The sequence below is a fragment of the Buteo buteo genome, chromosome 3 (assembly GCF_964188355.1).
Source record: "Buteo buteo chromosome 3, bButBut1.hap1.1, whole genome shotgun sequence".
Classification (NCBI taxonomy): Eukaryota; Metazoa; Chordata; class Aves; order Accipitriformes; family Accipitridae; genus Buteo; species Buteo buteo.
In genome coordinates, this window is record NC_134173.1 from 31,277,055 (window position 1) to 31,297,376 (window position 20,322).

A 20,322-nucleotide genomic window follows, 5' to 3' on the forward strand; every position below is an offset into this window, starting at 1 on the left:
GCAAATGGTGGTTGGGAGAGCACGTGAAAGGATTCGTCTGTGAATGGTGAAAGGGATCAGTGGCTGTCCAGTTCAATGGCTATCCAATTTTTTGTCTTGAGAGAATCAAAAGACATTCAAAAGTTTTGAGGCTTGGCTATTTGAAAATTGCTGTATTTATTGAGAAACTGACAGTTTATAATGGCTGGTGTCCAATACGACCTTCACTAATGTTTCTCATTTCAAAATTACAAGTCCATGATAGCTGTTACTATTGTAAATACCCCTGCATCTAATGCATCTCATATTTCGAATACAATTTATTGTGCCTAGCATAATGGACCCTAAACCCAATATTTATTAATTTTACAATATTAATTACAACATAAATAACATTTATGCACACAGTCAGAAATACGTGTTTGTGAGAAAGTAACAACTTGATCAAATAATGTTGCCTGCAAACTTAGAATAAACTGATGGACCCACTAACCTAGGAGAGGCCATGCAACCTCCTGAGTCAGCTGCAGACCCCTTGCTGAGGCAAAAATTTAAAATGGAAAAATCCCAAGTAACCTAGCTAAAAAGCACTTCTAGCCCCAAAGCAGCCTGTAGATTTCACAGGTTTTGCCGTGATGTCCCTCTCCCTCTAGGCACCAATACTGTTCCCTTAGATCCTCTTTTCGGTCATATAACAGACATATAGTTATTAGCTTTTCCTTACCTTTTACATTTTTATCACATGTAGAGACTTAAGAAGGCGTGGCATGTGTGAGTTGCATACATGACAGTATTGTTAACTCCTTCATTTTTCATTGCTTTTTTTTTGCTATTTGAGAAAAAAGCTGTTTCCTAAGTATTCTCAACACATCAAGCCAAATGCTGGCAGAGAAGGCAACAGCATCTCCAGTGGCCAAGGTGTAGGAATATGTACAGTAGCCAAATATTTGTATGGGATGCACTTTGGTTTTGATGTTTACTTTGCTGTGGGAGCAGGACTGAAGGAAAAAGGACAGAAAAAGACAAGCAAGCTCTAGATTTTGGGGATTCAAAAGGAAAGGAAGCACCATGATCCTTGTTTCTGCCATTCTTGCACCTGCCATGGCTGCAGCTGATACAGGTCTGCTGTTTGTCCCCACAAAAACCCGTTCCATTAAAGGGACTGTAGGGCTTTCTGCAGCATGCAGACAAAATTCATCCTGCAAGGAGGAGCAATAGCTTTCAAAGAGGTGTGGGGCTTTTTTTTGCTGAGAGGAGACAATTTTTGCAGCAAGTGACTTCTCCCAGTCCTCATCCTACAAACGAGGAGATGGTGAGCCGATGGCTTTGCTGAAGAGGCACCTTTGTGAGCTGCTGGGGAGAACGAATGACGCTGTCAAGGAGTTGCCCTTGCCATTCTTCTGCTTTGGGGCTTCACTGTCATTCTCCTTAACTTGTGTTGTGGCTCCCCTCTGTGCTTCACAGCAGAGGGGAGCGTATGGCTCTATATTTGTTTAATTCCTTGTTTATATATGATACTAGTATCATCAATAATATCAGCATAAATATGGGAAAAGGAGGTGTGAACTAGCTGCCATTGCTACCTTACTAGAAAGGAACCTTATGATTCAGGGTCCCTTACTCTGTTCTCACCTTTACATTTTTTGTTATGATAAATCAAGATACTTCATTATATTCATGCCTGATTTGCAGTATTATGATTAAAATTAAGCTAATATTTTAATCTGTAATTTCTTTTGAAGGATCAAACTGGGATAAAAAGCATATGACAGTATTTGAAGCTGAGGCCTATCCAAGCCTAATTCATTATTCCTGTGGTATCATTTCTAGGCCCTCATTAATTAATGCTATCACAGTATTTGGATTCTCTATACAGTAAACAAAAAGTAAACTGAAAGAAAAACCCACACAGAGAGAAGGAACTGTATCTTATTAGGCCAGAAAGCTTTTAACTTTTGTTGCCTGGCAGTTCACAGGAACGCAAAATTTTCACCTGCTTATCTTTTATTATGCAGTCTAGCTGCATAGGACTAGACCAATGCAGATTGCAGACATATTTGACAATGGACCCAAAACTAGGGGTGTTTACTTAATTAAACATCAAATGGCATGTGGCCCCGTTAAGAATACAAAGTGAACAGCACATGGAACTCAGTCATGATGCTTTTCCTCAGTCAATAACATACTACTTGGACTGCTTCAATTACCAGTTCTGGCCAGTGACTACATGCTAGCATTATATTGGGTTATGATTACAAACCTAATTCTCCTCTCTGCTGTTTTTAATTAGTAAGATTCAGCCAATCTGAATATAACTGTTCCTGTTTTACACCTGAGAATGCAAAGAGAGAATCAGACCCCTATGAATAAAATTGAATTTTATTTTCCAAAACTACAATTATTCATAATACAAATGTATTCTGCATTTAGAATACATACTTACACCTAAAGTGTCTGATACAGTACAACTGCAATGTTCTGGGTCACATAAAAGATAGTTGATATTATTATAGGCAGAACTAGTATGCTGCTTTTCTCAAAAGAAGATTCTCTAAATTTTGCCAAACTTTAAACATTTGATCTAAAAATGTACATGGCAGGTGTTTGCCTCAGGCTGAATTTGTTTGGATAGCCCAAGCAGTTTGCTTTTTTTTGTGAAGTATTCTGGGCAAAATACATTATTATGCTCCTGTTACAAAATTATACTGATATTTCCTTTACTAGATGCAGTATGCAAAGGGGACTCACATTTCAAAGGGCACAGCATTTTTGTATGTGGTATGACTTTCATAAAAATAATCTAGTGAAAACTGTAAGTCTTTGGAAAAGTATTGACTGCAGACAGTCACTAACAAACTTTTCCATTTTTATCAACTGAAATTTTTAAAAATATTGTCCTCTGAAGCATTCTTGAGCCTCTCACCGGTCCTACAGTTGATCAGATTGTTTATGTATCAGCCTTGCTCAGGAAGTAAGAATGCTTTTCTCTATATACATAAACCATCTTCACAAAGCAATTTGTCATATATTAGATCAGGAATACAGCACTGAAACTTGATTTTCTCTATAAAGTCTGTTATTTTGGTCCAGGATGAGATTCATCACTGACAACAATGTGCATATCTGTGTATCAGCGTAAATATCCCAGAGAAAAAAAAATCTTTGTGAAAATTGGAAGGTACATTTGGATCAAACTGTGAAGTCTGTGTTAAGGATGCCAACTTGTGATTAAGAAATCCAACTGTTAATCAAAACTGGTGTAATTCTAACCATCATAGTCTAATATAGGCTTTACATAGCTATGCTAGGATACAGTAACATCAGACAAGGAGATTCAAACCTAGACCATAAAAATGGAATATTAATTGCCAATGCAATAATATTTTACCATAAAAAAACTGATTTTGTGAGTTTTCCTTCAAGTACCAACTGAAATTTCTTTTTCCTTTCCTGAAGTTTCCTTCAGAAACAGCCTGAAAAGTAGGAAGCAAACTCAGCCACACAGCTCAAGGAATGGAATTTTCTCTGAGACTTAGAGACATAGCTACTCTGAAGAAAGGGTGATTCCAGATTGAAAACAATCCAGAAATACAAACTGAGACATTTAAAAGAACTAGCAGCTGAAGATGATGTTGCAGCTACAGTAGGTAGATAGAGCTACTTACCAAGTGATTAAAATCATTTGTGGATATTAAAATGAAGAAATGGACTAAGCAGCAGCAAGAATGGAAAAATATAGGTAGCTGAGGCAGATGAGAGAAACAGATGGGCAGAGCATTTCCAAGAAGTCTCACTAGACTCAGCCCACCATCAATACCATATTTTGATGAAGTATTATGAACCTAAACCATTTAACATTAACAATAACCAAATGAGATGTCAGCAATACACACAGCAATCCAGAAGCTAAAGTATGTCAAGGCAGACAGCAATAATCATATCAGAGACAATTAAAGCACTAGATCCCACCACTTAAACAAAACTCATAGAATTATTCAGAGAAAAAAGATCTCTCCCCTCCCTCCTGCAAAAGAAATCATTTGCAATGTAATATCATACAGGATGTAAGATGAAGTTGGGCAGAAATCTTAGTAAACAATAGGCTGGATTCAGCTCAGGGGAACATGAATGAGCTAGAGATAGTCATAGTAAGTACCATCACAGAATAATACATCAACAGTTTTCAAAAACACTTGGAAAGCTTACGTACACCTGCAATCATATCCTGAGCATGAATCAGGTTCACACTGTGAAGAAGGCAAAGAATAATGGAAGACAAAGTACGCTCTAAAATCAAGGCTCCTGAATGTAACACTGCAGAAATATATTATATTCATGTGCCTGCCACACGGTACCCCTGGCACATTAACCAAATCATTTAAACTCAGCTTTCCAGAGATAACTGGGAATTTTGTGCTCTCTCTTTTTTGGGGGGCATCCAATTTAAGTTTTTAATTTCTAGAGCTAATTAGCAATGACAGATTCAACTGAAGACAGTGGGCAGACTTGAAATCATAGTGTGCCATGAAGAAAGGTATATTTCTGACATTACTGTGCCCAGGGCTAGATCTGCAAAAGGCTTTAGGCATCTGATTGCTGTGTTAGGCAGCTAAAACCATAGTTATTCTATGGTGTTGACAGGAAACTAAGATTATTCCACTGAATTCTTTTATTAAAACATTTTACATTCAGTGAATATAACTCTTTTCAACACTACTCTTGACTGACACCCATATAGCTGGTGCCTGACCTTCCAGCACCTGACCTTCTGGATTCAACATAACATTATTTTGTAATTCTGCAGTAGTCCCTCTTGAGACACCAGTTTATTACAAAATGTAGCAAACCAAAATTAAACTAACAGAAGAAATGTTAACTACTAGTCACTGCTATCACTAGTAACCTACTGTGATTTTCAGACCTAAGCAAATTACTGTTACATGTTGAACAGAGACTAATATGTCACTTCTAAATCTACACTTTCTCTATTTTCAAGTGATGTTAATCTTATATCAGAGGATCCAATGTGTGTGTCATATTAATTCAACAGTGCACTGTGAATGCTAAATTCTATGTAAATGACATAAGCCTTATCAGTTCCATTCATTGTTACAACTCAAACAACGGCAATTACAACAACTCTACAGATTTTAGCGCTGTAAGAATGGCAGATTTATTAGCAAAATCCAGTTAATATTTATCTTTTTATACTATTCAACTACCGAGTTACACCTGTACAATATACAAAGCTCTTAGGTAATGAGATATTTCTTTATTGTCAAATCTGCTCCACAGACTGCTGGTAAAGATTACATAGCTCATTTAAATAAAGCTCTTTTGTCAACAGACTGGATATACTTTAAAAATGAGTAAAAGCCTCATGAAAAAAACAAATCTCAGCTGATGTGCAAGTATACATGAAAAGATGCACTTGTTTTTTGACCTTATTCCAGTTGTTAATGCTTTGGTAAGCAGATTAGCAACGTCAAATTTTAAAAAAAGGAAAACTGTATTTCAAGATCCACTGAAAAACAAATGAAGAAAAGCCTAAAAAATCAGAGTACAATCTTCTACTAAAAATATCTGTGAATGCAGACAAAACATTGGTTAATGGAGGAAGAAAAAAAATGAAAGATTGTTATTATGATTTTTAACTGCTGTCAGGAAAATAAGGAAAAGAGACAATAGAGTAAGATCAGGGTATCTTTCTGGTTATTGTGGCTACTTACTGTAATACCAATATGAAAATGAAAAGTGTGCTTTCTGTATTAGGTTCCTGAAAATGTAGCCTAGAGTTTGATAGTGAGTAGATATAGAATACGTGTGATGTTATTCTTTCCTCAAAGATTTTTATACTTGCCAATTTCTACTGCTATACAAGGGAAATATATCTGTACTTATCCAGATGGCTCCCTCTATATCATTTAGTAACACTGATAATCAAATACTGCTATTTCATCCCCAGGAGCCTGAAGCAATGAATGGAAACATCTTGAAAAGGTGCAGATAATTGCACTTACCCCAAAACAAAGGTTTAATTTTTTATTTTTTTTTTTTGCCTCCAAAGCTCTCATCTGCAGAAGCCTACAACTTTTCCCAACTTCTGTTTGGTATTTGTACAAGGCCATTAGAGGAACATGCCAGACAGCACAAGCTGAAGTGTCAAAACCCTGCAAGTAAACAAGATTGCTCCAAAGAAATTCCTGACCTTGCCATTAATTTCTCCTGTTAAAGCAGGCATAATCTCTAATCATTCCTTTTACAGATTCTATTGCTTACTCTGAAGAGAAGAAATTGCACAATAAAATACCATATCTCATCCTCTGTCCCCTCCTAAAGGATTTCTGGAGTATAATTGCTAACACATTTTTCAAAAAGTAAACTATTACTCTTTTGGCATTTAGTGTTGTTGAGAAATGTTTTCATGAGCTTGTAATCTTAAAAATAAAACTAATAAACTAACATTAATATGAATATTTTACACTACTTCCCCAAACAATTTAATAGTGAGGTCTAAGATAAGCTTCATCTTTGTGAAAGGTGAATTCATGCCTTCTTTGCTACCTTTGAAATACGCTAAGATTAATTACCCAAATGTACTTCAGTTGTAGATCTAGCAGAATACAGAGACAGCACCCTGCCTGTCTTGACTAAGGAACATCAAACATTATGATGATAAACATTTATATTAAGCTGTTGCTTCTGATTCATATAAAGTATCTCCTGATTATTGCAGAACAGGAAAATGAAATTCAAAAGAAGATGATTATTTTTTTTTCCTAGATGGCACATACATTTATCAGTTATCCCCTATAACTTCATGAGAATTCAAGGATCATAAATCAAGGCCATCTTGCTCTTTGGCCAGAAACCAGTCTCTTGCGACCAGACAGTACTGCCATTTCCTTTGTGTTTCTAGGCCTTTGGCACCCGGCAGCGATCTCACCAGAGCTGTTAGTCACCAGCCTATTCCTAGGCTTTGTGCAGCGTGACCATGCATCGCAATAGCCCAGGTCATACAACGGGCACCTCCACAGTTGCACTTGCTCCTGGATGCATGGCTGAATCCCCACCAGCATCCCTTTAGCTGTGACAGGAACTTGACTTCCAGTTAACCATTTCAGGAAGGACATGGCCTTCAGCTGAGCAAAGCCAGGTTTTGCAGAGAAATCTCCCACATGGGTTTGCACAACACACCACCCTGTCAGCGAAAGCAGCCCAGAAGCTGGCTATTCTGCAGGGCCAACTTGAGCATGGAGAGGTAAGCATGCTTCCTGGAAGGCAATGAATCAATCAGAAGAACAGCTGGCCAATTAAGATGTGCATAACTTCTTGCCAGATGTTACCTCTGTGCTGATGGCTGACTGCATCTTAGAGATGCACATTGTTTCTCAACCCCTGGGGCTACTTTCATATCGTTAAATAAACAGAGCTAGGAAGCATTCTATGGCAGTAAGGCTAAGTGGCACAAGCTGCTTTGTCCACACTATGTAGTCCACTACCACTTCTCAGGCTTGTATGATTGCCTGACTGCCCTAAGACACAAATAGTATTTTAGGGGGAGAAAGGGTTAATGGCTGAATGACTAAATTAATGTGAAGCCTGTGTTTCAGCCTATGTAGATGAAAGAGAGAGTAGGCATTGCATACCCTTGGGTATGGCAAAGCCTCTTGGGATAGTGGTGGCGTACTGTATTGTGCTGAGGGAACTAAAGCTGGTGCTGTCCCTTCCACGTTCCCTGCTTGAAGCAGTCCCTGGGACATATTATTCCTCAGCTCGTGTTAGGCCTTCTCTTGGAAAGTGCTAGCTAGCACAAGCCAAAACAGGACATGGTACCATAAATGCACGTAGGACTATAGAGGAGGTCAAGCTAGGTCCCTAACCCTCTTTTATTTTGCAGGCTAGATGTTGCCTTCATGGTCAACAGTATACTGAGCTTCCTGTTGAAACTTTCTTGGAAAGAGCCAGGTGCACACATGCTCTTCATAAACAATAAGAATTGAATTCACAAATAATAAGAATTCATGGGCAAGATGGGATTAGGAAGGGAACATGAATTTGGAGGGAGTCCAACTTCAACAAGTAGGGGAAGATAGGCAAAATATATGTGGCTACAAGTTATTACAGTAGGTCAGGTTAGGAGCTACACTGTGAAGGGAAAAAGGGATATCTTGAGACTCATAACCTGAAGTCTTTAAGTCATCAACTAACTTGAATTTGACATCCTTAGTCTAACCAAACACCCTTTTCTTCTTATCTAGTACCAGAGATTAGATTTCAGAAATTTTATGAAAATTCTTCAACCTAGTCACCCCCTTCCTGACTTTGACTCTCTCTCTGATTTACATCTTTAGGCTAGACAGCTGTTTTCCTTCTTGTTTGACCCAGACAACATAAGGTCCAGAATGCCCTTTCTTGCTTACTAAACATAAGCATCTTTTGAGGTTTACAAAGACTGAGATTCCTGTACCCACCACATCTACACATCAGTTTCTCAGTACAGTCATTCATCCTGTATGATTCTTGGTAGCATTCTCACTGAGACCTCTAAAGAGTTACTTAATTCTTTGATCTGAGAACATAACACTCAAACAGGCAGTCCTCTTTAGGATCTGATTGTATTTTCCCACCACCATTACCTGCCTGTCTTCAGTCAGGATAGATATTGTGTTGCAAAAATGAATATTACAGGGAAGGCAGAAATTAAAATGGTGTTCACAGAATGGAGTTTACAATTAGTTAGATACTTAGCTTCAGTCTGTCATAATATGTAATATATTAACTAGCCATTAGGATAATTGGAATAAAATATAGCAGGCCTTGCCAGAACCCTTTGTCCTCAGAAGGGCTTAGGAATTCAGCCACATTTCTGTAGAAAGCACAGTGTGAGCAGAAGGAAAAGGCTAAATGAAGTCATACACTGTCAGTAATTAAATCACTCAGTAAGTACTATAAGTCATTCATACAAAAGTCTCAAATTATAAGAAATACCACAGGTGCCACATAGAGTCAGATAATGTGATATAGGTTAGGACCTAACATAAAGAAGAAGTTTGAAAGATATTCTAAAAGCACTGATTTATTGTACATCCTTCTTCCAGTTCTCAGAAGAAGAAAAATGAAGGAGAAAGATGAAGAAGAAAATTAAGAACAAGAAGAACAAGAAATAAGAAAGCATGTGTCTGAGAAGGTAGAAATGAGAATTCTCCACCTTGACAGAGCAGCTCTATTTCAACCTGCAATATTCCCACCTCAATATTTCATAAAGAAACGAAAATATGGAAAGAATACTGTTGGAGAAACTCCCAAATACATTATTTGTAGTAACTCTTTAGAGTGTGTAAGTAAACAAACAAACAAACAAAAGGTTTCTTAACTTGTGTTGTTCTAGCTGCTTTTCTATACTCCACAATATCTTCCCCCCTTCAAATTTAGAGAGCTCAGTGAGTAAGCATATAGTCTGCTATTGCATTTACAGTCTGAATTTCAAAGTGTAGTCTGTATCTCCTCTCGTATGTGCATGGACTTTGAATAGGGCAGAATATTCTATCAATGGGATAAAGCAAAACTGTGTATGCAAACAAACGGAAATTGTTTTTCTTCAACAAAACTGCCACAGATGACAGGACAGATTCAAATGGACGAGGACCACAAAGAACTTTGAGTGGTATGGCACAGAAGATGGCTAATGACGATATACTATGCTGGTAACCAGCACGGAGTCAACTGCAACAGTGTAGGTTTCAACAGTGCTGTTTTTATAGCCAAAGAGAGACTAATTTGTGCACTCCTAGATTTCATTATTTTGTTTTTATTTATTCATTTAATTACCCAAAATGTTCTTTAACAATTCTCCATCCTTCTACTTCTAAACTTTTACTCAGGCTGAATTCTGTTGTTTCCATGGGTGTATCATATTTCCCTCTCTTTTCCTTCTCAACAGCATATGGAGATTGGCAGCCATCAATTAGATTGTAATGCTATTTTAAATTATTTATTATATTTCATAATGATAAAGCAGCACTTTATGGAGCAATAAGATAAGGTCTCTGGTATAACCCCTGATAAAAACTTCAATCACAGGATCATATTCTGCTTGTCACTTAAAAATTTAATGCAAAAGCTAAAAAACTTTTAATTTCCTGATACATTAAGAAGTTTCCAGCCACTTCATCCATTTCTAAAGGAAAAAGAAAATTACTTGTGGGCATTTCTGTTTCCTGGAAGTAGCAATTTTAAGATTCACCCACTCATTTTTCACCTGCAGACTATGAGTGCTACTTGGCACTCTCCTGGTCTCCTCATCTGGAAGACCCACAGAAGCACAACATATTTTTCTCCCTGTCTGCATGCAGCAGTTTCCAGCACAGTGAAATTCAGGGCCCTCATATTGCTGATGTGCATGTGGATCTTGTCCTGTTGCTGAATGGAGAAATAGCCAGGATGTGCACCCACAACTCAGAGTTGGGTGTGCCCTTGTTCCAGAGCACAGACAAAGCCTGAAAAGACCACAGCTGAATCTTGTATTTCACACCCTGCTTTCAGGAAAAGGGGAAGAGCCAAATAGTGAACAGTGAAGACAGTCGAAGACGACAACCATATTTTCAATTTATGAGAAAAGTAAAAACCCAAAAGCAACAATGCTAGTGAAATTAACAGCAATTAAAGTCAAATTTGCTCAGCAACTGCTAGGATTTGTCATTTTTACATTGCAGCAAGGAAACTGGAAGTCCTAGGAGGCCAGGCTCTAGCCCAGATAGATCCATGCCTCATCCCTCAGCACCACAACAGGGAGCCTATTAACACTGACAAGGCTGACTGCCCTGAAATTGCAGACTTTTAAAACACTGACATTCTTGGCCCCAATGGCACAAGGCCTCAGGACCTGTGCCCCAGATTTCGGGGAACACCTCAGGACCTCCAGGTGTCAAGTGTCTGGCTCTGCTGTAAGCTACCAGAGTCCCTGCCACAGAACTGGGAGCACAGTCTCTATTATGGGGGGCCAGACAGGCGTAGTCAGGCTACCTAGACCTCAGGCAGCGTGTCTGGAGGGACTGCGCTGGAGTCACAGACCGCAGCTTAGTAAGGGGAATTTGGCATCTCTTTCCGACTCCAAACAGGGTTGCACTGCAAACTTAGTTTCTATCAATGAGAAATTAATTGAACCCAAGATGTTAGTCACCTCATTTTTTGTTTCATTAATGTAGCTGGCAGATATTCACTTATTTGTTACTATCACTTAGTTAGGTGTGTTTCTTAAACAAAACCATCTTAAATATGATTTGATAAAAAAGGTTTTATAGATACCAATTACAGCCCTTATTATACAGGTATTATATTTACAAGGCAAATATGTTAAATAGAAGGCATTAAGAAAAAAAGATCTGACAAAAATTGTTGAACATTGCTTCCAAAGATGTATGTATTTAATGGACTCTACCTGAAAATTGGTGTCTATGTTCACTTTTCTTCTTAGCAAGGATTACGATTGTATAGTCGTCTTTTCCTAACTCGTGAAAAATTCCCCAGAACTGACAAAAATTCAAGCGTGTATGAAAACAAGGAAGTCATTACTAGCATGTAAGCTTCAGATTGATTTTCACTATGTTTGTCAAGAACTTTGGGCTTTGTAATCCTTCTTTGAAATGTAGTTTCTATAAACTCTTTCAAACAGCGGTTTTCCTAGATAAAAGCTGACAGCAGTAATAAACAGGACAGAAAACGCATCTTTGGTTAAACTATTTTAATGAGGAGGTACTTAAACCATTAATGACCTGAGTCAGTGACTTTAGTAACCATGAGTTGGCAGGTTCCACCTATTTTGATTTTCAAGATTCTTAACAGTCACAATTACACAAATAGATTCAGTATTATGTTCCTGATTACCAGATAAATGAAAGATGCAAAAAGGAATCTAGTTAATGCCTTTATAATCACACACAATTACCTTAAAAGGATAATAAAAAGGAAAGAGAAATGTTCAGAAGTTAGGAAATGCCAGACTTACATTTGTTTTTGCAATGTTAATTTAAGACCCTATGTATTATGACATAGTCTTATTTACATGGTTCATAGTCTTTTTCCTCTCTTTTTCAAAGCAATGGGTGGACTCACATTGTGAACAGATCAACATGTGCAGTGGAAGAGAGTATTTCTGGGGGAGACTATTCTATTTCTGCAGAGTATAACAATATTCCATGTGAGACAAAGCTAAAAGGGGATGAAACACTACCCAAAGATTTTCGAGATGTTGAGAGCAAATGACAGCTGAGATTTAGGAATCTTTAATTCCTTCTCAGTCTTTGAAAGCAGAGTGGTCTTAATAGACAGAGTTTCTTCCATTTCTCCATGGACTGACTCAGACTTACTGGAAAACTCCAGTATCTCCCTGGACCACTCTTTTTTTCCAAATCAACTTTTGCCTATCCTTAGCCTGTCTCCTTGTCCTGCCACTGCCATTCTCCATTCCACAAATATTCAATCTAATTCTAGAAAGTATTAATCTCACATTCCCTATACTTCCTAAAAGGCAGTAAAAACTATGTCTTAAATAGCATGAAACTGTGAATTAATAGTGGACTGAAGGAAGTTTTATCCATACTACAAGCATGTGTCAACATTGCAAAATAAAGGAGGACTATGGAGCAAACTCTACCACTAGACATCTGATCATCAACTCTGTTAGTTCACCCTCTGGTTTTATTTCAGACTAACCCATCTGCTCCCTTGCAGACAAAGCCTGCATATGATTCACTCCAGGGACTGCTCCCAGAGAGCTTTATATCCCCAGACACTCTACATGTCATCGTGCCACATCTCATGGCATATTATACATACCTTCACTTTAATACTATTTAAAAAATCTACTTTGGTGGATTTACATGATTTCAAGTAAATGAAAGTGAAAAACAGTAGTACATAGTATTAATCACCAGTTAAGGCCACAAGGTCCCTGCTGAGGTCCAGAAGACAGAAATCCATGACCAAGTGCTGTGTAGTATAGACAAGCCAGTGGTACTGACAAAATCAACCTTGGCACTGTGGAAACCAAGAAGAAACACCATTTGGACTTGAGCCCAAGGAACTCTCCTTGGCCTCCTTTTTTTTTTTTTTAAAGCCTTTTTTAATGTATCAGAAGTGCCTGAAAAGCAATGTTGTCAGTCTTTGTTGCAATGATAAACCTGAGAAGTGGAAAGTATAAATGTCAGAAGCTGAATTTTCTAGTTTTGGTGATCTTTTTCTCCCCAATTCTGTGTGTGTTTCTCTTCTACTTCTCAGGACACAGGTTCAGCTTCTAACAGCAGAAGTAACAATAGTTATAGCTCATCTTAATCAGTTTCTCCTTCCTGCAGAAAGGAAAAGAAAGCAAAAACCTGCACACGCCACATGCACCTTGCTTTCTTTTGGAAGAAAATTTGAGCACACAAGCAAGGAGGGAAACATTGTGCTTCAAAAGCTTCCCAGTTCGGAAGATCAGGAGAGCAGGACTGCAGGGCACACAGCAGGTACACCTACCTGTCAGTGCAGACACAGTTACCATATCCTAGATACCAAAATTAGTAAGTCTGTTTCAAATTAAAGACTAGGTTGACTAGCACGCCAACTGTTTTTCACTCTTCTAATGCAAAGTAAGTGCTTATTTGGATGCTTTACACTATTCCAGAGTTTGGAAAAGCAGTAAAGAGTGTATTAATAAATTTAGCTTTAAGAGTTGAATTTACTTTAAAAAACCAACACACAAAACCAGACTGAGATCACTTTTCCTTAACATATCTTTAAGTATTTCATTCAATAGTTGTAAAAGCCCCTTAACCCTGACCCCTTCTGAGGTCAATCATATGTGCTATATAGAATAAAATATTGCTATTTTTTTTCTATTCCCTGAAACTTATGCATAAAATAAATCCACCATAAGTCCAAATCAAGAAGAAAAATACACCTTCAGTGCCAAAACTACCTCATCTAAGGCAACAACTTCAGTATAAATACAAAGCTCTTGCCTTGTATGGTGGCTAGACAACAGAAGATAACATTTGTCTGCAAAGTCAGCTATTATGCTATAGATAACAAATAAATACAGAAATTTTAAATATATGCTGAAAACCCATTTAAGTACAAAACTTTGAACTTGGTCAATAGTCTAGGAAAGCCAGTTTTTGGCAACTACACCATAACTAAAAGGCTGATAACTAAAAAGCTGCATGTCACTGGACATAGAAAGATTTATAATACAGAGCTCACTGAACTACAGCCACTAGGAATGTAGAAAAGTAGTTTATTATATCATATAATCTGGTAAATATTTATTGTATAGTTCAAGAATGCTTCTTAATAAGACTTAAAGACTCTCCTAATTCACATTCCCCAACAGAATACACGTTTGTTACCAGTGGCTTTTCACTGCAGGACATATCTCTTTAGGTAAAACAAAACAAAATACCCAATACCTTTTCTCTCCAAAACTGAAAGGGGACAGCTTCACAGGCATTAAAATAGCTAAAATAAGTAAAAAGATGGTGAGATTGTATAGTGATTTTAATTTTGGATAAATTTAACATTTTAAATACAATAACTGATAGTGAACATCTGTTTATAGTACTATTACATCTACTAATCTGATTATAATACTCTATGTAGGAAACGAAACAATTGCATTTGCATGCCTACAGCTCAAGTCTGTTTTATTTCCCGTGGATCATCTATGTATCTAGACAGGTGTGTTGGCTTCAGGCTATTTTTACTGCAAAACATCTGAAATCACAACTGTGAACCAGTTCTGCAGGTGAGAATTTTCCTGACAGAGTATTTACATCTGAATTTGAAAAGTCATCTGCAGCTTAAAGGAAGAGTATAATACTTAATGAACAACCACGGCCAATGGTTTTAGAGTTGGCTTCCTTACTGGGACCCATATTTATAATCCTGTCTCTCAGAAAGACTGAGTTTTCCAGGTAAATATCAGGCTACTCTTATCTAGCTACTTAAATATAAAGGTTTAGGTACCTAGCGTGGGGCACTGGAATTTGAAAGCTTTGCCCAACATCTAAATTAAATAGTATTGTGCCACAAACTGGTAAGAACAGGAACTGCAAGATCTCAAAAGGAAAATTGCACCCATGCTGCCTGTCCGCTCTGAGGCTTCACTTACTCCAAGAGCTTAACTTGAAAACTCCTCTTACATCTATTAAGAAATCACTGCTTGAGGGACAACGTAAAGTTCCTATTTGCACAAAATTTAACTTCAATTCAGTATAACTTTCTTATCTGTCAGATTTTTAACTATTCCTTTGCATAGCTTCAGAAAAAAAACAAACAACTAAACACAAAAAATAACAAAAGGTTTTTCTAATGGGCTGCTGATCAGAACTGTTATTCTGATGGTGAAATCCCAAAGGGAAACATGTTTCAGATATGAAGTATTCCCTCCAGAGTCCCTGGCAGTCACAGAAAGAAGAACTTCTTGATGTATAAAGACGGTGTCACCATTGTCAGAGAATACTACAGCAGGAAATGAACCACAAATAAAAGCAATGTCTTTCTTCCTAGGAATCAAAATAGTTTTTTCACCTACAATAATTTTGGAGAATAAAATCCTAATGAAAGCTTGCACACATTATGAGAAAAAACACTTGGCTCTAATTTTTTTAAATGCATATACTTAAGCAATTACTCAAGCTCATAATTTATAGAAGGTAAGCCCATACACAACATATAGAGAAGCTCTCCATCAAGAAATCAAAATACAATTTTATAGAAGGTGAAATAATGTACAGTTCACAGCCAACTTCACTTTTCCAACAAATGGAGCCATAAATGCAATTTTCTGTCCTTTGCTCTGAAGAATTAATTTTAAGGTATTCATATTTTTCTTCAAGTACATCTTAAGTCTCAATTAAACCACAAAAAGCTACAATAAAGTAACATTAAAAACCAACTTAAACCCATCATAGCAAGGAAATTCAGACTTAGGCTAAAAATTTTGTCTCACTTTTCATCTTTAAATCACTCTGTTGTGGTTAGGAATTGTACAGCTTGGAGAAGTGTGTGATTTTTCATACTGCACAGTACATATGTTCCAGCACTTAGGTTAAAGGAAAGTCAGAATTTTTAGCCTTAACTCTGAATTTCTTTACCTTTGGAGGTTTAACTCAAGCATCTATAATTACTTTAACATGAGCTTTATGCATGTAAATCTTTTCACTCTGGAATAGAAAGTGGAATTCCGAAAGCTCCTATTTTGCTGTGTACTTCAATGGCACTTTCTAAATTTAAAAGATCGAGCACCGCTTACTACATGAAACCGAATATATGCATTTTTAAATAGTACTTAGACATGAGTGGCTTAAATGTGGTAAAAAAGGCTTACACATTTCCAATATAAGTTACAAACTCAAACATTTGGGCATGAAAATCCCTTCCCTTAGTTGTTTTCAAGCTTCATCCTTTTTTCTGCAATAACTAAAGCAAAGCCACAGTAGCTGCAGCCATTTGCATCTAAGGAAGAGATGTTTTGCTTTGGTGATATAGTTAATGAGTCTAAAAATATTCAGTATAATAATTCTGTCAAAGCCCCCACAGTCTCCTCAATGAGCAGAAGCCTGCAGGATTCCAATGGGGAGCCAAGTAATGAGCTCTCAGCATTCGCTCCCACACCGTCCAGACGAAATATACTCGGGCCTCGATGGTTCCACATCATTAGCAACATGAAACAAAGACACATGCTTGACTTTAATAAGCGACTAAAGTTGCTGGCTTATTAGGCTGTCACTGCACATAAACTCTATTTCAGTGTGACAAAACAGTTCCCTGCAAACACCAAAAAAAAAAAAAAAAAAAAAGGGAAAAAAGGAGGGGAACACTTTTACAAACAGAGGTTGGTATAATTTAATGTAGTAAGTGAGTGAACGGAGTTGAACGAAGGCACACAGGAAGTGATGGGTTTCTGACACCGACTCTCACGGGCATGCCGCAGACTGCAGTTTCACTGCTGGAGACGATGGTTACGGTGGGCTGCAGTGATCAGACTATGGGCATATGTGACTGAGTTTTAGTTGATATTCCTGCAAGACAGGAAGTGGAGAAGCTTATTTCCCACTGGGAAAAGGTTCAGGCATGATTAACTTGGGCATGACCAAATAGGTCAATGATATGACAATGAGTGTCTAGCACAATAATTAAGTGAGAAAATGTGTGTGATTTGTTTCTTCTTGTACTTCACATACCAGTAATGCATTAGCAAGGATTCATTTAATCTCTTTCATTATATAAAAATTGAGAGCAACACTGTACGATAGCCTTCATTTGAAAGTATTTCTTTAAATTATATTTATCACTTCAGCAAGATAGTTGCACTGATGAATACACTTCAGTGTTTAAACTTTAATGTTTGACTTGCAGAGCTACCGAGAAGCTTTTTAAATGTTAACTTCTGCTAAAAGTATATGTATATGGACAGGAGAAAATATGATAATACTTACATTTAAAGAAGGTGACCTTTGATCTTAAGTAAAACTTAACATTAGGGATGTGCAGGAAAGAATCTTCTTGTGCCACAAGATTCTTCCGCTTTCAAACATTCTCTTATTTCATAAGAGCGTGACACTGAGATCTTTCAGCTTTTCATATGTGAAATACTAGTGAGTGAGATTAACAGAGGAGTTCACTTACACCATAAGAGTCAACCACCAGGTGGCTATGGCACTCGTCTGAAGGTTGAAGATCAAACTTCAGGTTCTCTGTTCTGCATTAATTCAGATCAGGCATGGATATTTTCATGCACTACAGAGTCACCAGTACAGCTTCAGAGGAAGAGAATGAGAAAAATCTAACCATACACATTTAGAAAATCCATGTAGATTAGTTGAGATAGATGCTGAAGTCCTCAGTCCAAACTGGGTTTCAGCCACAACCCAAGATGAGTAGAAATACTGTCCTAACCCCTAAGAGCATGTTCCTGTTAAAGCTTCTAAATAAAGTCCTATGAAGAATTCAGTTCTGAAAACCTGACATTTTTTCAAGGATAAAGATTTCTTAACCAGCTACACTCAGCTTATTTAAATACTTATTTCATCCAGAATGCTTTTCACAAATGTAATTTGCTTTCTGAGCTCATTCTCAGCTCTTTCGATAAGAGTAACACACTTCTAGGAGGCAGCCATCTTAAACAATATTATTGACATGTTTGTACATACAATGGCAGGTATGTTTAGGACAATAATATTTAGATTAAAGGGTAACAAAGACCTGTATTTGGTGCAAGTTCTATAACAGTGTTGTTACATTTTTTTTTGTCTGGAAAATGCTGAAGAAGAGGGGGTTTTGTAGGTATTGGAATAACTCCTTTATAATTCCAGCTGAGGGGATACAATTTAAAAAGATCTCTGAAGTAGAAGACAGAACCTCACTGTTGGTTCAATGGGTTGATCCATCAGAATTTCCAGGGAAAAAAATCAGGTTGTCTTTTGACAATGTGAATTTTAACACAAAAGCAGGGGTTAATCACAGCTTTTGTAAATGAGGAAGTGCAAGCACCAAAAGCCCAGCAAAAGGAGAGAAGCAATAAGTTGCTCTCTTATCAGTACGTAGCAAAAAGAGATAATACATAAATAACAATGATGGGATAGCTTATAGTGAAAAGTATATTCATTTGCTAATTTCAGACATAATCTTAGGATACTTCAACAGCAGGTAGTTTAAGCAGAAAGCGACCCTCACCATGAAGAGCAGGCACAAAATCTGGAACGTAACCAGGCCCAACTCTGTACTTACCAATATAAACACCATCACAAGAGTTTACGTGACTACAGGAACATAATCCTGAAGTGCTGCAATGTGTGTGGAGAGGAAGACATACATCTAGCTCTCCATCATTACAGACAACAGTTACAAGTGGCTGCCTTTCCCCAGAAGGCTGGGAAAGACAGCCAGTTCACCAATGGCTTTCCCAGAGACATGGAAAAAGGACTGAAGTCTATATGTGAGTCCTGAAAGGTTCTCAGTTCTGCAAGTAGTTAGCATTTGCTAACCGCCTCACAAGGAACACACAGCTTTGTAGTCAGACACAATGAACACAGCAGATGCAACAGATACAAGTAAAACAAATACATTCTGGAGAAATTTCCAAACTTTGAAGGGAGTATTATCTGGAGAGGAAAATTTCATTATGGAATCTTGCATCTATGCAGTAATTCATCTCTTACCTAGATCCAGCTAGTAAATACTGAACACCAAGATACTGTCAGAGTTACTATCACAAGTTCAATAAAGCACAAAGCTGACCTAGGCAGGCTCATATGTTTCTCTTAATAATCTCAGACATTTTTTCTAAATGATATAATTCATTTTGAACACTTGAAAAGTTCCTATAATTTATATTAAATGATAAATAAATACATGAAAGAAAAATAAAAACCCCCAAATTTTCCTTCAGCAATAATACACTCACAATCCATAACTAACGGGAAGACAAACAATCCATATTTGGCACAAAATACTGAAACTCTATTTATATCCTGGTTCCCAGTTGATTTAAACCTTCATTAGAAAATATACAACTGTTAGTGCAGAAAAATAGAAATATCTCATGTAATAAGAGTAAATTATATATGAATGAGAGCCAGACACCCTTTGACACACTGCTGATAAAACCCCTGGCTTCAGGCATACTACTGAATTGGAAACTCTGTTGGGGTAGCACCCCATACAGAATAATGTGAGAATAAAATCATACTATAATAAATTTATCTTAGTGACAATTTTATGCACCATTCACTACTGTTAATTTAATAAAATACCCTTGCAGGGTAGCTGCCCCAGTGTCCCAGATTGCGTGTTCCAATACCAGACTTAAAGCAGCAGCTGGACTTCACTGAACTGATTGTCAGTCACTATTCAGTGACTGACAGTACTTTTAATGATCATGGGCAATACTTTAGAAAATTACAGCATTCTAGCTATAATTCTGAACTAGAACTGTCTCTTCATGTAATTCTGGAAGGAAATTATGGCTGCAGGAATCTGGGTTTCACACAGAGGTTCAGAGTAGCTAAAGATCTTTCAAGTACCATAGAGATTCTCTTAATGACTTGTTTGCTATACTTTGATCACCTTGCATCTAAATAGAAGGAAATGGATGAGGAAGGAAAGGGGAACATATTTTGTCTTATGTACATTGATTTAGTATCTTTAATTAACTCCCCTTCATGTTCCTATGTGTTCCTGTATAGATATGTCAGAAGTTTAGCAGATGAAATAATTTTGCAAGGAGATATAAGCTTATCTCTTTCTTTGTGGTCTCTGTTGTTCTTGACAAAACCTCCTTTCTGGGAAGAAAATATGTTCACA

The 20,322-nt window shown here is 37.2% G+C and overlaps 1 protein-coding gene across 1 annotated transcript in view; it reads right to left on the reverse strand.

Moving 5' to 3' along the window:
* CCDC178 (coiled-coil domain containing 178) overlaps positions 1-20,322 on the reverse strand; it is a 176,530-nt gene that overhangs the window by 21,777 nt on the left and 134,431 nt on the right. The window lies entirely within an intron of this gene.